Below are 20,038 nucleotides of genomic sequence, written 5' to 3' on the forward strand. Positions count from 1 at the left end.
ATCAGAAAGTAAAATGCCAATACTGTTATAATTTTACAATTTAGGATAGTAAGAGAGAGAGGCTGACTGTTCCCCCACCTCCAGACCCAATGTAAAGGGACATAGCCAGTAAAATTGCAGAGATGGGAGAGGAAGGTGGTTTCATTGACTTCTATGCATCCCTGTTCTGTGAAGAGACACAAGATTAGAGAGATACTGGCAGGTTGGGACAATAGATGTAGTTTAGAAAACAATAAAAGGTAAGTTTAATTTTAACCCATCATGAATATTAATGTACAGAAAACTAGAACTAGGCTATGTGAGTGGTGCAAATAATTTCATCTCAGTAGTTCCTGCCATTCTTATGAATGGAAAGAGTGTTTATATATGTGTGCAGCTGGTGGGCTTTAATATTGGTGAATGAAGGACAGAAAAAAATAGAACACTATCTCAATTAGAGCATATTAAATATTTGAGTTTTTTAATAAGAATTAATTATGCATCAAATACTACTTGTGCTTACCCTTTCAGAATATATTTTTCCCAAATTGTTTACTTCATCCTAGGTCTAGATGACAGGACCCTCTACCTCTAATTTCAGCGTTTTCCAATTTATAATAAATTTTCTGAATTCAATAGGAGCAATGGCTGAAGTTCTAATTGAAAATTCCATTACTCAGCAAATTATGTTTTCTCCTCTTCTGACCATGGCCTTAATTACCATTGTCTGTTATTGAGAGACAATGTTCTTAACTGTTTGTTCAGTGTCTCTGTATTAATGATCTAAGATATAATTTATCAGTTCTTCCTCATGTCTAAATGGCTTTATAAAGTCCAAACAAATAACAAAGGATGCATCCATAAAATGGAGTCCATGAAGAAAGTGCTGGAAACATTTCTGATAAGGTCTGAGTACATTTATAGATTTCCAAATCCCACCTGAACCTGGATTGCATATGTATATGAATCAGCAAATATAACTCAGTCCCCTAGTCTGATGTGTCAGCACTAACTATTGCTGTGGCTTAGAAAACAGAATTGTGTCTGGATTCCAAATCATGACTGCCCAGTGATGCAGAATTTGCCAAAGATTGTTGGCAGGCTCATTCCCAGGTGTAGCTGCTCCCAGTGTATGTGGTCTACTGGGGTTGGAAGCTCCCTCATTCAGAGCAACTGAGCGCTGAGATAGAAAATGCTGTTGTCTCTTTTGTGGATCCTGGACACCACTTCTCTTGGTGGCAGAAGAAATACTGAGGCATCTGTGCATAAATCACTGTGTTTTAATTGCCATAATGCAATTCTGCACATCAAACTAATTTCAGGGATAAAATATTCACAATTGTTCATTGTCTGACAAGGATTAAACATATTCTGGTAATGGAGATGGCACTTTAAAACACACATATGTAAAGCCCTAAGATATTGATACATTTTTCAGATAAATTATTTTATAATAAATCATGAGAATAGTGGGATATTTCTCTCCACATCTATTTTAGAGCCTTGTACAAAGAGATAATCATAGAGAAACCATTTTTTCTGTATTCTAATTTTGTTATGTGTTTTTTCTTATCACTGTTTAATCATGATGGGTGAGAACTTGTGAATCATTTTCCTTCCTGGCTTACAGGATGATCTGTAGGGTTAGTTTATATGTAAATAAAAATATACATATCAGAATAAATTTTGAATATGTAACATTAAAATTTTCACTTTCTCACAAATTAAATACAAAATAAATGAAATAATTTTTTTCAACAATGAAATTAGAAGATGGTTTTAGGAATACATAAGCCAAGGTACCCAAAGCTACATGTTCTTGCAGTATATGAAAAGTGTTCAGATTTTTAACTTTACTGTATGATTTTTTCTTATATTTGGGAACTCAGTGGGACAGGAAAAAGTACTACTTACTGTATTTGTGTGTATGTTTTCACAAAAGTCTTTAACCATATCAAATCCTAAGTATATTTTCCTATTTTTGTTTATATGAGTGTGCTTTAGCACCCATGCCTGTGTATTAGTGTGTGTCTGCTTTTCCTTATGCTCACAACTAACTTTTTTAACTCAGATTTTTCCCCTTTAACTGTATCTGAGACAAAATAATTGAAATTTTCAATAAAACTCATGATCGTTTTAGAATAAATGTAGGATTTTGAATCAGAGTCTACAGATCTACAGGTGAAAAGATCACACCTAACAATTCAATTGGACAATATGTTAGAAAAACAATACTTTCTATAGTCAAGGAGTATTTTATCCTATCCAAAAATGCTAAATAAAGGTTACTTACATTTTTTTTTGAGAGGGCATCTCTCATATTTTTTGATCAAATGGTTGTTAACAACAATAAAATTCTGTATAGGGGATTCAATGCTCAATGCACAATCATTAATCCATCTCAAGCCTAATTCTCGTCAGTCTCCAATCTTCTGAAGCATAACGAACAAGTTCTTACATGGTGAACGAATTCCTACATAGTGAATAAATTCTTACATGGTGAACAGTACAAGGGCATTCATCACAGAAACTTCTTTCGTTTTGATCACACATTATGAACTATAAACAATCAGGTCAAATATGAATATTCATTTGATTTTTATACTTGATTTATATGTGGATCCCACATTTCTCCCTTTATTATTATGATTGTTTTTATTTTTAATAAAATGCTGAAGTGGTAGGTAGATGCAAGATAAAAGTAGAAAACATAGTTTAGTGCTATAAGAGGGCAAATGTAGATGATCAGGTGTGTGCCTATGGACTAAGTATTAATCCAAGCAAGGTTACTTACATTTTGAACATGCATGAATCTCTGAAAAGCTTTGCTATGAAGGAGACTATTTCCTTATTACAACAATTTTACATGTGACTTGAACTCCCAATCTACAGAGATTCTCTTCATCAAGGAAGATTTGTTCAAATCTATGGTAATAGGAAGTTGTATTCAGCTTCTGTCTCACCCAGAATTTAGGGAACTCACTTATCCTCACACTGAGAGAAGAACACTTCATGGCTCCCTAAGTAAAGGCCCATGGTTGCAGCTCTGAGGCTCTGGGGTCTCCCCTGTGTCCTTCCAAGAACTCCCAGGAGAGGAGGAGGAGGGAGCAGAGCAGGAGGGGCAGCTGCCAGTCAGGGAACTGGGGAATCATGCCAGGGAATAAACCCAGAGTTCTGCTTCAGGGAAAAGCATTCCGTTTGTGATGCTGGTTGGGTGGGAATGGACAGGCTTTACAAAGTTGCTCAACATTAAGCTAGGAAATCCCAGAGAGAGTTAAAGTCCCTGATGCTGATCTACCAAATTAATTTTTCCAGTACTTAAAAGGGCAAAACCTTTTCTGTGATCCACTACAAAAGCTGTTTTATAGAGCCAGAGTTTTTATAATTCAATGTTAAATATTGAGTCTTTACAATATCTCCATATCTAACACAGATATCCTTAATTGAGTATTCATAATATGTGAAATATACTGCAGAGACCATTTGAGCTAATTTCTGCCTTCATTGTGCATGATTCTTTGGTTTTATATTACAAATTATATTACCTTGGGATATTAAAGGGTATCTCATTTATATGTCAGTGACAGGTATTCATGTTTTAAAATTAGGATCTAGTGCTAGTTATGAGAAGTGACTTAAAAAATCTAGAAAAATTAACGTGTTTTGATCAAGGATTATCAGTTTCATGAATTACTATTTCCTTCTGCTGAAATAGATTTCTTTATATTATTTGACATATTATCTTGTTACATTTTTTCTTTAACATGATAAAACTAACAGTAATAATTGAAATGTATAATGAGTAGGAAATGCTTAACATACTACCTGAATCACATAAAGAACATAAAATTCAATTTCAGAGAAAGTTTTTGAGGAGGGAATACACTGCTAAGAAACCTACAAGTACCTTCCTAAAGTGTTTAGAAGTATGAGATGCACATTTCAGATATGTAACATTTAGAAGGCTGAAATCGTGGACAAAGAATTAGAGAGAACCCCTTCTTTCTATCAAAAGGAGATTGTCTTCTGTGAGAAATTCTCAAGTTGGATTGCACCTCAGTCCACTAAGAGGAAGTTCAAGGAGCTGAGGAAAGAAATCAGGGAAATACTTGCTAACATCAAGTTCAAGTTCCAAAGTGTCCCACAGTGACCTTTTGTTGCCACTGCTCCAAGCCCAGGTCGCAGATTCCAGAATTATCATAAAATACTCAGGATCTTGAGGTTCCAAAGTAAAGAGTAGGGTCATATTTTGGGGGCTCAGGGATCTGGGGTGCCCTCCAGATTTGACTTGCCTCTCACAGAAACTGCTACCTGTACACTCAAAGTTACAAGATAACATCTATGAGTCTCTTCCCTCTTCATACTTTATAATATTTTTATTTGGTTAACCATAAATTCCTTGAATAATAAATGGAATTAAGAATTTCAGCCTTTGGTTTCATTTTTGTCATTTTCTTAACCTTTGTTATTTTTGTGTAAGATATTATTCGTTGTTCACTGAAACACTACTCCATTTTGTGCAGTCAAAACAAGTTTAGCCATGATACAAAAAGTACAAATATACAACACATCACAACAATAACCACAGATTTAAAAAAATATATGCAAGTAATATATCCAATAAGAGACTTTATCTAAGATGTAAAGAAGAATGGATACATAATTCCTATCACACAATCAGAAAAAAACTTGAAACATTGACAAATAATATAGTATTGGCCTACCACACCTAAGTATTTATGCAGGGTAATCAGAAACACCTGACCAGGAATGTTTTCCAGTAGTTTAGTTTTAATAGGCTGAAACTGGAAACAATACATATACCCACCAACAGAGAATGGGTAAATGAAGTGTGGTATGTCCTACATCCAAAAAATATTTTGCAATAAATGAATAAACGATGTACACAACCTCATGGATGAAATGCAGAATTATTATGATTTGTGATGAAGACTAACAAAAACAATTACCTGGTTCATTTATATATAACTACAGAATTCGAACATGTATATAGCCAGAGAAAGTAGATCACATGTTGGGCATTTGGGAGACAGGGAAAACCAAATGTAGGGATGACCACAGGACCCACGGAAACTATAGGGGGAGATGTTTATGCTTATTTTGACTTGAGGTAAAGATTTCAAAGGTATATACAATTGCTTATGCACATTATCAATTTGTGCACAAAAAATATATGCAGCTTATTATCTGTCAGTCATACTTAACCTGTTAAAACAAAACAATAAAAAGGCTAGTGGACTAGGTATTTTTATTACTTAATTTTGTTGTCATTTAAAAAAATCATCTTGCAGACCTATATCAAGCAGCTCACTGCATAAGGTTTTTTCCTAGGAGTTTAATGATTTCAGGTCTTACATTAAAGTGTTGTCATCATTTTGAGTTAATTTTGCATAGTGTGTAAGACAGCCGTACAGTTTCATTATTTTGCTTGAGGCTGTTCAGTATTCCTGACCTCATTTATTCAGTATCCCCTGTGCACATCCCAGGTATATATTCTTGGATCTTTTGTCACAGATTAATCAACTATACATGTGGGCTTATATCTAGGCTTTCTTTTTTCTTAATTGATTTATGTGTTTCCTTTTAGGAAAATACCACACTCTTTTGGTTACTATAGCCTTACAGTATGGTTTGAACACAGGGATCACTCCATATCCAGGTTTGTTCTTTCTCAAGATTTCTACGACAATCTGGGTTCATTTGTTGTATAAAAATGTAAAGATCATTTGCCCTACTTTTGTGAAATATGCCATTGGAAATTTGGTAGAGATTGCATTCGATCTGTAGATACTTTGTGTAGCATGGACATTTTAACAATATTAACTTTTCCAATCGATGAGAATGGAGTATCTTAAATTTATTTGTGCCTTTTCAATTTCTGTATTTTCATTTTATTACACAGGTCATTCTCATTATGGTTAAAGTATTTTAACAATTGCATTATTTTTCTTCATTTGTAAATGAGTTCATTTTTTAACTATTGTTTCTGATAATTATGACTGTATAATAACACAACTGATTTCTGTATTTCAGCTCTGTATTCTATGATTTAATTCATATTAACTCTAAGAGAGTTCTGGTGGAGTATGTAAGATTTCCCATATATAGTAAGAAGTCATGTACAAATAGAAACAGTTTTATTTCTTCCTTTCCACTTTGGATATATTTTATTTGCTTTTCTTGTCTGATTGCAGTGGAGAGGACTTTCAATGTTATATGAAATAAAAGTAGCCAAGTTGGATATCTTTGTCTTACTCCTGATCTAAGGGGAAAATATTTCAGCTTTTCTTTGCCATTGACAATGAAGTTAGTAGTAGGTTTTTCATATATGAGACTGTAATTGTAGAGAATGTTTCTTCAATACCCAGTTGAGAGTTTTTAACAGAAATTGAAGTTGAATTTGTCAAAAGATGCTGTATATGCCTCTCTTGAGATGATCATATGATTTTCACTCTTCATGTTGTTCATGTATGTACCTCAGTGATTGATCTAGAGATCTGAACCATTCTTGCATCCTTGGAATACCTATTTGATAGTGGTGTCTGATCTTTTTAATGTATTGCTGATTTCAGTTTGCTAATTTGTGGAAGGTTGTCACATCTATATGTTCATCAGTATATTGTCTTAGAATTTTCTTTGAGGAGTCATTCATTTTTTTAAATGGTTCATCATGTATTTTATTATTGGGTTCTTCTTAGATAGGCCACCAATTTTTCATTCTCTCTATTATATCATTTCCATATGCTTACAAATATGATGTTACTTCTTACATAAACAACTTCCTCTCTTTACTCATTTTCCTCTACCTATGCTGTCTACATTTGTCAGTTCCCTTTTATACCGAAGTCCAAGAAAGAATTATCTTTATTTGCTCAGAGGAGTCATTAATTTTGTAATCAGTGTTATGCTGACCATATAGAATAATTGTGGAATTGTTCCTTAATTTTAAATATTTTAGGAGTAATTTATGAAGGATACATGTTTGTCCTTTACATGTTTGGTATAATTTACTTGTAAAACTGTCCAGTGCTGGGCCTTATTTTTGGAGTTTTTAAATTAGTGATTAATTTCATTATTTTAATTAGCCTATTCAGACTTTTTATTTCTTCACAATTTATTCTTGAAAGATGTTATGTCTCTAACATTTAACACATTTCTTCTAGATTTTGTAATTCATTGACAAAAAATTATTCATAATGTTTATATGAACATAATTTTTCATATGAGCCTTTGCCTTTCTGTGGCATCAGTTATAACTTTTACACTTTCATATTTCAGTTTTTATTTATTTGGTCTCTGTTTTTCATTGCTCTTGCCAGAAATTTAAAGAATTTATTTAACTTTTCAAGGAACCATTTATTAGTTTCATTGATTTTTTTCTATTGTCCATTTTTACTCTGTACTTCATTTATTTCCACTCTGATCTGATTATCACATTTCGTTTACTAACTTTGGGCTTTGGTGGCAGTCAGCTCCATCCATGGAATGGTAGGATGAGCCTGAGAATACCTTTTTCACCAGGGCTTCCATCCCTGGGTGAAGACTATGCAGTTTACTGCCTCTCTGGAAGTGCCTTTAAAATGAGAAAGTGCAATGTGGGGGGCAGAGCCAGGATGGTGGTGTGAGTAGAGCAGTGGAAATATCCTCCCCAAAACATAGAGCTATGAAAATATAACAAAGAAAAATCTTCCTAAAATAGAGAACACAGGACACAGGAAAACATCCAGACCACATCCACACCTGCAAGAACCCAGTGCCATGCGAAGGGGGTAAGATACAAGCCCCGGCCCGGCAGGACCCGAGCGCCCCTCCCCCTGGCTCCCGATGGGTGGAAAGAAACTGGAGCGGTTTTTTTTGGCGAGTGCTTTTTGGAAGCCTTAAAGGGATGGGCCCCCGTTGCTAGGGAGGCAGGGTGGCGGGACTGGTGAGCAGGTTCCTGGGACCGGCACCTGAGGACAAAGAATATCCCGCGTTTCTCCCTGCGGGATCAGCGTGCGGGTGCCTGAGACCGGCGCCTGAGGACGGAGGAAATCGCGCGTTTTTCCCCTTTTTTTTTCTCTTTTTTGCGAGTGCTTTTTGAAAGCCTAAATGGGACAGGGACCCCGGTGCTAGGAAGGCAGGGCGGCGGGACTGGTGAGCGGGTGCCTGGTACCGGCACCTGAGGACAAAGAATATCCCGCGTTTTTCCCTGTGGGGCCGGTGGGCGGGGGCCTGAGACCGGCACCTGAGGACAGAGGAAATCGCGCGTTTTTCCCCTTTTTTTCTCTCTTTTTGGCGAGTGTTTTTTGGAAGCCTTAAAGAGACAGGGACCCCGGTGCTAGGGAGGCAGGGTGGCAGGACTGGTGAGAGGGTGCCTGGGACCAGCGCCTGAGGACAAAGAATATCGAGCATTTTTTCCCTGCGGGACCTGTGGGTGGGTGCTTACTGGAAGCCTTGAAAGGACAGGGACCCTGGTGCTAGGGAGACAGGGCAGCAGGACCAGTGAGCGGGTGCCTGGGACCAGCACCTGAGGACAAAAAAAAAAAATCGTGCGTTTTTTCCTTTTTTTCTCTTTCTGTTCCCTCTCTCATTGTTGCTGTTGTTGTTTTGGTTTGGAGAGTGCTTTTTGGAAGTCTTAAAGGGGGAGGACAGGTAACTTAGACCAGCGGCAGGGAATCTGGGGATCTCAGGGCACTATAACCCCCTGGGCAGCAGGGTGCACAGAGGCCCCTTACGGAGATAAATAGCCTCCCGGCCACTCCCCCTCCAATGGGGCTCCACCATTTTGGAGGAACAGCCCCAGGCAGGCCAAGCCCACAGCAACTGTGGAGAAAAACCCCATAGCAACTGGGCAGGAAGCAGAAGCCCTGTCTGAGCACAGCTGCCCAGCACAAGCCACTAGAGGTCGCTATTCTCCCAGGAGAAGGCCACAAAACAACAAGAAGGGAAGCTCTTCCAGCGGTCACTTGTACCAGCTCTGCAAACTATCTCTATCACCATGAAAAGGCAAAACTACAGGCATACAAAGATCACAGAGACAACACCTGAGAGAGAGACAGACCTAACTAGTCCTCCTGAAAAAGAATTCAAAATAAAAATCATGAACATGCTGACAGAGATGCAGAGAAAAATGCAAGAGCAATGGGATGAGATGCAGAGAAAAATGCAAGAGCAGTGGGATGAGATGCAGAGAAAAATGCAAGAGGAGTGGGATGAAGTCTGGAAGGAGATCATAGATGTCAGGAAGGAGATCACAGAAGTGAAACAATCCCTGGAAGGATTTATAAGCACAATGGATAGGATGCAAGACGCTATTGAAGTAATAGAATCCAGAGAACAGGAACGTATAGAAGCTGACATAGAGAGAGATAAAAGGATCTCCAGGAATGAAACAACACTAAGAGAACTATGTGACCAAGTCAAAAGGAATAATATTCGTATTATAGGGATACCAGAAGAAGAAGAAAGAGGAAAAGGGATAGAAAGTCTCTTTGAAGAAATAATTGCTGAAAACTTCCCCAAACTGGGGGAGGAAATAATCGAACAGACCATGGAATTACACAGAACTCCCAAAAGAAAGGATCCAAGGAGGACAACACCAAGACACATAGTAATTAAAATGGCAAGAATCAAGGACAAGGAAAGAGTTTTAAAGGCGGCTAGAGAGAAAAAGGTCACCTATAAAGGAAAACCTATCAGGCTAACATCAGACTTCTCGACAGAAACCCTACAGGCCAGAAGAGAACAGCATGATATACTTAATGCAATGAAACAGAAGGGCCTTGAACCAAGGATACTGTATCCAGGACGAGTATCATTTAAATATGATGGCGGGATCAAACAATTCCCAGACAAGCAAAAGCTGAGGGAATTTGCTTCCCACAAACCACCTCTACAGGGCATCCTACAGGGACTGCTCTAGATGGGAGCACCCCTAAAAAGAGCACAGAACAAAACACACAACATATGAATAATGGAGGAGGAGGAATAAGAAGGGAGAGAAGAAAAGAATCTCCAGACAGTGTATATAACAGCTCAATAAGCGAGCTAAGTTAGGCAGTAAGATACTAAAGAAGCTAACCTTGAACCTTTGGTAAACACGAATCTAAAGCCTGCAATGGCAATAAGTACATATCTCTCAATAGTCACCCTAAATGTAAATGAACTTAATGCACCAATCAAAAGACATAGAGCAATAGAATGGATAAAAAAGCAAGACCCATCTATATGCTGCTTACAAGAAACTCACCTTAAACCCAAAGATAAGCATAGAATAAAAGTCAAGGGATGGAAAAACATATTTCAGGCAAACAACAGTGAGAAGAAAGCAGGGGTTGCAGTACTAATATCAGACAAAATAGACTTCAAAACAAAGAAAGTAACAAGAGATAAAGAAGGATACTACATAATGATAAAGGGCTCAGCCCATCAAGAGTATATAACCATTCTAAATATATATGCACACAATAGAGGAGCACCAGCATATGTGAAGCAAATACTAACAGAACTAAAGAGGGAAGTAGACTGCAATGCATTCATTTTAGGAGACTTCAACACACCACTCACCCGAAAGGATAGATCCACCAGGCAGAAAATAAGTAAGGACACACAGGCACTGAACAACACACTAGAACAGATGGACATAATAGACATCTATAGAACTCTACATCCAAAAGCAACAGGATATACATTCTTCTCAAGTGCACATGGAACATTCTCCAGAATAGAACACATACTAGCTCACAAAAAGAGCCTCAGTAAATTCCAAAATATTGAAATTCTACCAACCAATTTTTCAGACCACAAAGGTATGAAAGTAGAAATAAATTCTACAAAGAAAACAAAAAGGCTCACAAACACATGGAGGCTTAACAACATGCTACTAAATAATCAATGGATCAATGAACACATCAAAACAGAGATCAAGGAATATATAGAAACAAATCACAACAACAACACTAAGCCCCAACTTCTGTGGGATGCAGCGAACGCAGTCTTAAGAGGAAAGTATATAGCAATCCAGGCACACTTGAAGAAGGAAGAACAATCCCAAATGAATAGTCTAACATCACAATTATTAAAACTGGAGAAAGAAGAACAAATGAGGCCTAAAGTCAGCAGAAGGAGGGACATAATAAAGATCAGAGAAGAAATAAACAAAATTGAGAAGAATAAAACAATAGCAAAAATCAACGAAACCAAGAGCTGGTTCTTTGAGAAAATAAACAAAATAGATAAACCTCTAGCCCAACTTATTAAGAGAAAAAGAGAGTCAACACAAATCAACATAATCAGAAATGAGAATGGAAAAATCACAACAGACTCCACAGAAATACAAAGAATTATTAAAGACTACTATGAAAACCTATATCCCAACAAGCTGGAAAACCTAGAAGAAATGGACAATTACTAGAAAAATACAACCACCCAAGACTGACCAAGGAAGAAACACAAAAGTTAAACAAACGAATTACGAGCAAAGAAATTGAAACAGTAATCAAAAAACTTCCCAAGAACAAAACCCCGGGGCCGGACGGATTTAACTCGAAATTTTATCAGACACACAGAGAAGACATAATACCCATTCTCCTTAAAGTGTTCCACAAAATAGAAGAAGAGGGAATACTCCCAAACTCATTCTATGAGGCTAACATCACCCTAATACCAAAACCAGGGAAAGACCCCACCAAAAAAGAAAATTACAGACCAGTATCCCTGATGAATGTAAATGCAAAAATTCTCAATAAAATATTAGCAAACAGAATTCAACAGTGTATCAAAAGGGTCATACACCATGACCAAGTGAGGTTCATCCCAGGGATGCAAGGATGGTACAACATTCGAAAATGCATCAACATCATCCACCACATCAACAAAAAGAAAGACAAAAACCACATGATCATCTCCATAGATGCTGAAAAAGCATTTGACAAAATTCAATATCCATTCATGATAAAAACTCTCAGCAAAATGGGAATAGAGGGCAAGTACCTCAACATAATAAAGGCCATATATGATAAAACCACAGCCAGCATTATACTGAACAGCGAGAAGCTGAAAGCATTTCCTCTGAGATCAGGAACCAGACAGGGATGCCCACTTTCCCCACTGTTATTTAACATATTACTGGAGGTCCTAGCACAGCAATCAGACAAAACAAAGAAATACAAGGAATCCAGATTGGTAAAGAAGAAGTTAAACTGTAACTATTTGCAGATTATATGATACTGTACATAAAAAACCCTAAAGACTCCACTCCAAAACTACTAGAACTGATATCGGAATACAGCAAAGTTGCAGGATACAAAATTAACACACAGAAATCTGTAGCTTTCCCATACACTAACAATGAATCAATAGAAAGAGAAATCAGGAAAACAATTCCATTCAGCATTGCATCAAAAAGAATAAAATACCTAGGAATAAACCTAACCAAAGAAGTGAAAGACTAATACTCTGAAAACTACAAGTCACTCTTAAGAGAAATTAATGGGGACACTAATAAATGGAAACTCATCCCATGCTCATGGCTAGGAAGAATTAATATCATCAAAATGGCCATCCTGCCCAAAGCATTATACAGATTTGATGCAATCCCTCTCAAATTACCAGCAACATTCTTCAATGAATTGGAATAAATAATTCAAAAATTCATATGGAAACACCAAAGACCCTGAATAGCCAAAGCAATCCTGAAAAAGAAGAATAAAGTAGGGGGGATCTCACTCCCCAACTTCAAGCTCTACTACAAAGCCATAGTAATCAAGACAATTCGGTACTGGCACAAGAACAGAGCCACAGACCAGTGGAACAGATTAGAGACCCTAGAAATTAACCCAAACATATATGGTCAATTAATATTTGATAAAGGAGCCATGGACGTACAATGGCAAAATGACAGTCTCTTCAACAGATGGTGCTGGCAAAACTGGACAGCTACATGTAGGAGAATGAAACCATTGTCTAACCCCATATACAAAGGTAAACTCAAAATGGATCAAAGACCTGAATGTAAGTCATGAAACCATTAAACTCTTGGAAAAAAAGATAGGCAGAAACCTCTTAGACATAAACTTGAGTGACCTCTTCTTGAACATATCTCCCCGGGCATGGAAAACAACAGCAAAAATGAGCAAGTGGGACTACATTAAGCTGAAAAGCTTCTGTACAGCGAAAGACACCATCAATAGAACAAAAAGGAACCCTACAGTATGGGAGAATATATTTGAAAATGACAGATCCAATAAAGACTTGATGTCCAGAATATATAAAGAGCTCACACGCCTCAATGAACAAAAAACAAATAACCCAATTAAAAAATGGGCAGAGGAACTGAACAGACAGTTCTCCAAAAAAGAAATACAGATGGCCAAGAACACATGAAAAGATGCTCCACATCGCTAATTATCAGAGAAATGCAAATTAAAACTACAATGAGGTATCACCTCACACCAGTAAGGATAGCTGCCATCCAAAAGACAAACAACAACAAATGTTGGCGAGGCTGTGGAGAAAGGGGAACCCTCCTACACTGCTGGTGGGAATGTAAATTAGTTCAACCATTGTGGAAAGCAGTATGGAGGTGCATCAAAATGCTCAAAACAGACCTACCATTTGACCCAGGAATTCCACTCCTAGGAATTTACCCTAAGAACGCAGCAATCAAGTTTGAGAAAGACAGATGCACTCCTATGTTTATCGCAGCACTATTTACAATAGCCAAGAATTGGAAGCAACCTAAATGTCCATCTGTAGATGAATGGATAAAGAAGATGTGGTACATATACACAATGGAATACTACTCAGCCATAAGAAGTGGAAAAATCCAACCATTTACAGCAACATGGATGGAGCTGGAGAGTATTATGCTCAATGAAATAAGCCAAGCGGAGAAAGAGAAATACCAAATGATTTCACTCATCTGAGGAGTATAGGAACAAAGGAAAAACTGAAGGAACAAAACAGCAGCAGAATTACAGAACCCAAAAATGGACTAACAGGTACCAAAGGGAAAGGAACTGGGGAGGATGGGTGGGCAGGGAGGGATAAGGGGGGGGAAGAAGAAGGGGGGTATTAAGATTAGCATGCATGGGGGGGAGGGAGAAAGGGGAGGGTGGGGTGCACAACACAGAGAGGACAAGTAGTGACTCTACAACATTTTGCTAAGCTGATGGACAGTAACCGTAATGTGGTTGTTAGGGGGGACCTGATATAGGGGAGAGCATAGTAAACATAGTATTATTCATGTAAGTGTAGATTAAAAATTAAAAAAAAAAAAAAGAAACAAAGAAAGAAAGAAAAGGGGGATTACTCCTTGACAGGATAAAACTATTGGTAAATCAAAGATCAACGCATGCTTTAAATATCCTTAATGTTGATCACTTAAAGGGTGTCAGATGATCAGCTATGGAGGTACTCTTTTCTGATAATATTCCTTTCTCTTAATTAAAAAAAAAAAAAAAAAGCAGTTACTGTGTGCTGACCTCCAATGAGTTCTGCACAGTGGTATAGAGGGCATGTCAAAGTGTGGGCAAAGGGTCTGTTTGTTTCTACGCAGAAGATCAAGGCCTAGCTTGGATACCCAGAAAATGAACTAAGATACGATATGAGGAGGAGCTTCCGGCATCAGCACTCTCTGGAGGACTCGTGCCAGGGGATGATCATCAAAAAGCCTCCACAGGGATCCGGACGATGCTGCGGTTGTGGCTGCATCCAGCCCACCGTCTCCTGGACTTGCCATAAGAAGGAGGAGGGAGATGTCTAGGCTGGCATGTGCATACAGTGAGACAACGAATTTGACTGGATCTGTACTGTTGGAACTCAACCAGGAGTTGGGAGGGGTGCAAGTTGTAGCACCCCAAAATCTCATGACTATAGACTATCTATGGTTAAAAGAACATATGGGATGTGAACAGATCCCAGAAATGGGCTGCTTTAATTTGTCTGATGGTTCAAGTACAGTTGGAAAATATCCATCATATCATAGATAAATTTTCACAAATGCCTAGGGTGCCTAAATGGTTTTCTTGGCTTCACTGGAGATGGCTGGTAATTATAGATTTGCTTTGTTTATGTCACCGTATTCCTATTATGTTAATATGTGTGTGCAAATTAGTTAGTAGTTTAAAACCTATACATACTTAAGGTACTATACAAGAAGATATGTCAAAGAAATAATCAATCCTCCCAAGTTTCCTTCATATGCTACATCTATAGCTTTTCTTCTTCCTTCCTAATTACAAACCTTAAATAGAATTCGTGCCTCATATCGAATTTACCGAGTATCATAATTCCTCCAGGTGGTAAAGATACCTCGAGACAAGTGCTGGGCATAGAAGCCACAGGGCATAAATCTGCAAAGAAGTAAAAATCTAACCTTTGCAAACAATATGGCTTCTCTCTCACTTACCAACTTTACATTTCCCTGTATGGCCTCGGAAGATTACTGGTTAGCCAGAGACGGTAAGATTCCTCAAGGGAGGAACAATCTAAGACAGGCACAGTCTCAGGTGGGCCATCAGGTGAGAATTTGGGGATCAACAGAGGTGAGGCTCAGAACCTCACCCCCCCTGCTTTGAGAGAAATCTTCTGCATCCGTGGATGTCTTGCTGCCCTTGTCTAGCCTGGATTAATACTTAGTCCATAGGCACACACCTGATCATCTGATCATCTACATTTGCCTTCTTACAGCACTAAACTATGTTTTCTACCTTTATCTTGCATCTACCTACCACTTCAGCATTTTATTAAAAATAAAAATAATAATAATAATAGAAGGAGAAATGTGGGATCATCATATAAATCAAGTACAAAAATCAAATGAATATTCATATTTGACCTGATTGTTTATAGATCATAATGCAGGATCACAACCGAAAGTTTCTGTGATCAATGCCCTTGTACTGTTCACCATGTAAGAATTTATTCACTATGTAAGAATTCGTTCACTATGTAAGAACTTGTTCGTTATGCTTCAGAAGATTGGAGACTGACGAGAATTAGGCTTGAGATGGATTAATGATTGTACATTAAGCGTTGACCCCCCTATACTGAATTTTGTTGTTGTTAACAACCATTTGATCAATAAATATGAGAGATGCCCTCTCAAAAAATAAAAAAAATTAAATTAAATTAAATTAAAATAAAAAAAAATGAGAAAGTGCATCTCCCTTGCATTTTGTCTTGACAATTTTCACTCTGTTGGTTTGGCACTGGACTTCAGGGTGACGGAGTCTGGTCATGAGTTCTTCAAGAGTCTTTGTTCCCTATAGTTCTATGATTTTCCTGGACTCTATCCCTGTTGATTCTGTAAACCAGGCAGATGAGGGGCTTGTCTTTCTGGTGCCAGCTAAGGGTCAGGGTGTCTGTTGTGGAACACAATCCCTTCCAGTGAAAGTGCTGTAATTTGGGGTCCCTCTTTTGTGCAGGGTCAGTGCATCTGGGTAGGGTTCCATAAAAGACCTTCTTTGTGCCTCTCCTAACTTTGATATCTCTGTTTTGTCTTTCACTGTGGAGGTGCTGTTCATATAGTTCTCAGGTCTTTAACAGTGGATAATTATTCCATGTGAAGCTTGAATTTGCTGTGTTCATGGGAGGAGGTGAATTTTGGGTATTCCTACTCTGTCATTGTGAAACGCCCTCCAGTGATTTATAGTTTGTGTTTTACATTTTGGTATACCACCCATTTTGTATTAACCTTTATTATTTTTACATTAGAAATTTATCACTTGATGGGTTTTCAAAAATACATACACACTTTTAGTACAAATTCGTATCAAGAAATTATTTCACAAAATATTCCTGATGCCCTAACTCAGCCACCCTCTGTATCTTCCCTTCATTAGCACCAACTATTAGGAATTCTTTTCCAGAATAGTTTGACCTGATCTTCATATATGTGGACTCCACTATGTGATTTTTTTAGTCCAAATAATATTTTGATACTCACCTACTTGTTGCTGATGTCCATAGAGATTGTTTTGATACTCACCTACTTGTTGCTGATGTCCATAGAGATTGTTTTGTTTCCCTTTATAATGTGGCTGGTAGTCAGACACTGAGGGAATGTGCCAGAATTTGTTGATTCTTCTATTGACAGACTCATCGGTTGCTTACATTTTGGGGCTACTACAAAAAGCATTTTATGAAAATTCCTTTAGAAGCCTTATATTCAAGAGGCTCATTTCTATTAGATAATAGCCAGGAATAAAATTGATCTGCATGTGTCTGTTTGATAAGTAACTTCCATTAATTTAAAGAGATATTGTTGTACCTTCTCACAATGCCACCTAAAGGAAATGAGTGTTCTTGTTGCAGAATATCCTCATCAAATTCAGTATTTTTAATCTTATTTTGAATTATGTAATTATAATTTTGGGGGAATTATTATCTGTGCTTATTGAGCTTTGCTCATCTTACACTGTGAGATGAGTTTTCCAATCCTTTCCTACCTTTATTTGGTCATTTGTCTATCTCTGAGTTGCAAGCATTTAAGGGCTGGTGTTTTAAAGATTTAAAGATTTCAAGATCTAACAAATCACTAATGTTTGTTGTTCTGGAAGACAATATCAGAAGCTATTTCAATGTGATAGGAGTAACTGAAGTGCTAATATTTTCGTGGGGATTGACCAGGTAGATGTGGACTGAAAACTACTAGAATTAACAATTTGAAGGTCATTAACTTTCTTGATGAGAGGTGCAGGGTGTAGTATTTGGGACACTGATTGGTCATAGCGGGCTTAAGAGAAAATAGCACGGGATGATTGGAGACAGAACAATAATGTGTGTGGTCCTGAAGAGAGTTTTAGTAGTTCCCCCACCATTTGGCAGGTATTGTATTGAAAAATCTGTTACCTTCACTAATAGTGTGTTAGCCTCTTAAACCCCATAAAGTGTGAGATTTTCTGGCCCAGGGCAGGTCAGTGCATGCTCTAGTCCCTCAGTGATATGCCTCCTTACTGAAGAGCTGACTTGGAGATGGAGATGGGTCTCCCTTAGTAATGTCTCCATCTCTCTTGCCATTTTTTATTTGGTCATTTATCCCACACTGTGTAGAAGGTGTCTGGCCAGGCCTCATTTCTTCCTAAGAATGATTTTCTTTGTGTGTAGGAGTAGATTTGGTGTATGTGTGTGTAGCAGGAGGCTGGGTTCTGGCTCTTTATGTCCTTCAAACTTGGAGTGCCTCCAGGAATGAATATTTTAAACAGTAATATTTCCATGGATAAAGAAAATTTTCTATAATGTGTAATGAATGCAACAGTTGGTGCATTAAATTTCAATTAAACAAAGAGCCTGTCTTCTTTGGGTGTTGTGCATATTATAATATCAATGACACAAAATAAATCCTTAGGAAGTGTGTTCTGTAAATGTTAATGCTCTGGAAAGGATAATGTAGGGTTGCTAAATGTTCTTGCCGGTTTACCAATGTGTTACTTGCATGTTGAGACATCATTTTTACTGGTGATGCAATTATTTTAAAATGCTACTTATAAAGGAAGTAAGAATAGAGAATACATATTTCATAAATGGATACATGAGGGCAAAATATTTTTTATTAAAATAAGCAATATGCAATTTAAATTACAATGCTCTTAAACAAGGCAACTTTGATACTTTTATATAGTTTACTCAATTCTAAAAAGGAGATGATATACCATTATTTCAAGGAGAATGGCTTATAAGAATAGAGTTGGGAAATATATTTACATGGACTCAATGGGTTGAAGTGGAATTTACAAATATCAGGAGAATATAAAAAATTTTTTCTTCAACAAAATGATGCAGGCAGCTGACCTTTGTCTTTCATGATAGGGTGATTGGCATTCATAAATGTGAGGCTGTAAAGTGTATGAAGTTGTAGGGGCTCTTGATACAACATATCAACAATTCCATGCATAAGTCATCCAATTTATATTTTTGATACTAAGCTAGTGATTCAGGTAGAAAAATTGCATGCACATAACATGTTTGATTTAATATTTGGCTCTTGCTTTTCTGGACATTCTCAACATGAGAAATAAAAGGTAGATCTCACAAGAGCCAAGCAATTCTGATATGTTTGTGGATAAATTATGTAGATCTGTAAGTGTGTATAGATGTGTGTGTGTGTATGTGTGTGTTCTAATACATTAAGTTCCCAGTCATGAAGTAGAAGAGGTGTTTTGAGAAAATACCCAAATGTCTGTCCATTTGTAGTGCCCATGAGCTAAAAGGAAGTATTTAAGACAGTACCATTTATGCAGCTCCTCATAGATTGTCCTTGAGTGGCTTCTCATTTTTTCATGTTTTTGTGGTATCTTTCAAAATTAATCAAATTTAATATATATCAATTTATCATTACTAAGTTTATGATAACTGCTTCTTTGTTTAGTGTAAAAAATTACTTTGTAACCACAAGTTTGTGAAGATATATTTCTGTTATCTTCTAGATGGTTTATTGTTTTGCTCTTTACATTTCTATATTCCTTCACTATGGTCTTTCATTTGCTCATGACAGGGGATAGAGATCAAGAATAATTCCTCCATAATAATTAGGATGGTCTTTTTACCCATGTCTCTGTAGTATAAATTTTTATATGCCTACTGTGCAAAATTCTTATATACCTACTGCCTGCATTTGAGTGGGTCAGTTTTTGAATTCTGTTCTTTCAACTAATCTGTGTCTCTCTATGTGCATAAGAAGTCTTGATATTTGATGACATAAATCTTCCAGCTTTTCTTCATTACTCGAGGATCTTTAAGTATTCTCAACCATGTGAACTTCTTTAAGACTTCTTTATTCATGGCCTTTTCAATTTCAGTGTGAACTTTAGGGTGAACATTAAATCCTGTTGAATGAATGTACTTAAACTGAAGTTTTGAGCCCAAGAAAAAACTATGTTTCAGTTAAGTAGGTGCTTTTTAAGTAGTGTACCTTCTTTGTAAAGACTTGGGAATTTTCAATAGTGAACTTCCAAATTTTTATTTTTGGTCTTGTGAATTACATTTAATCACCATTTTCTAATGGCATTTTCTTTCATAATAGAATATTTTCTACATATGGAATTATATTAATTCTAAT

This window comes from Manis javanica, chromosome 14 (assembly GCF_040802235.1).
Source record: "Manis javanica isolate MJ-LG chromosome 14, MJ_LKY, whole genome shotgun sequence".
In the NCBI taxonomy this organism is placed as follows: Eukaryota; Metazoa; Chordata; class Mammalia; order Pholidota; family Manidae; genus Manis; species Manis javanica.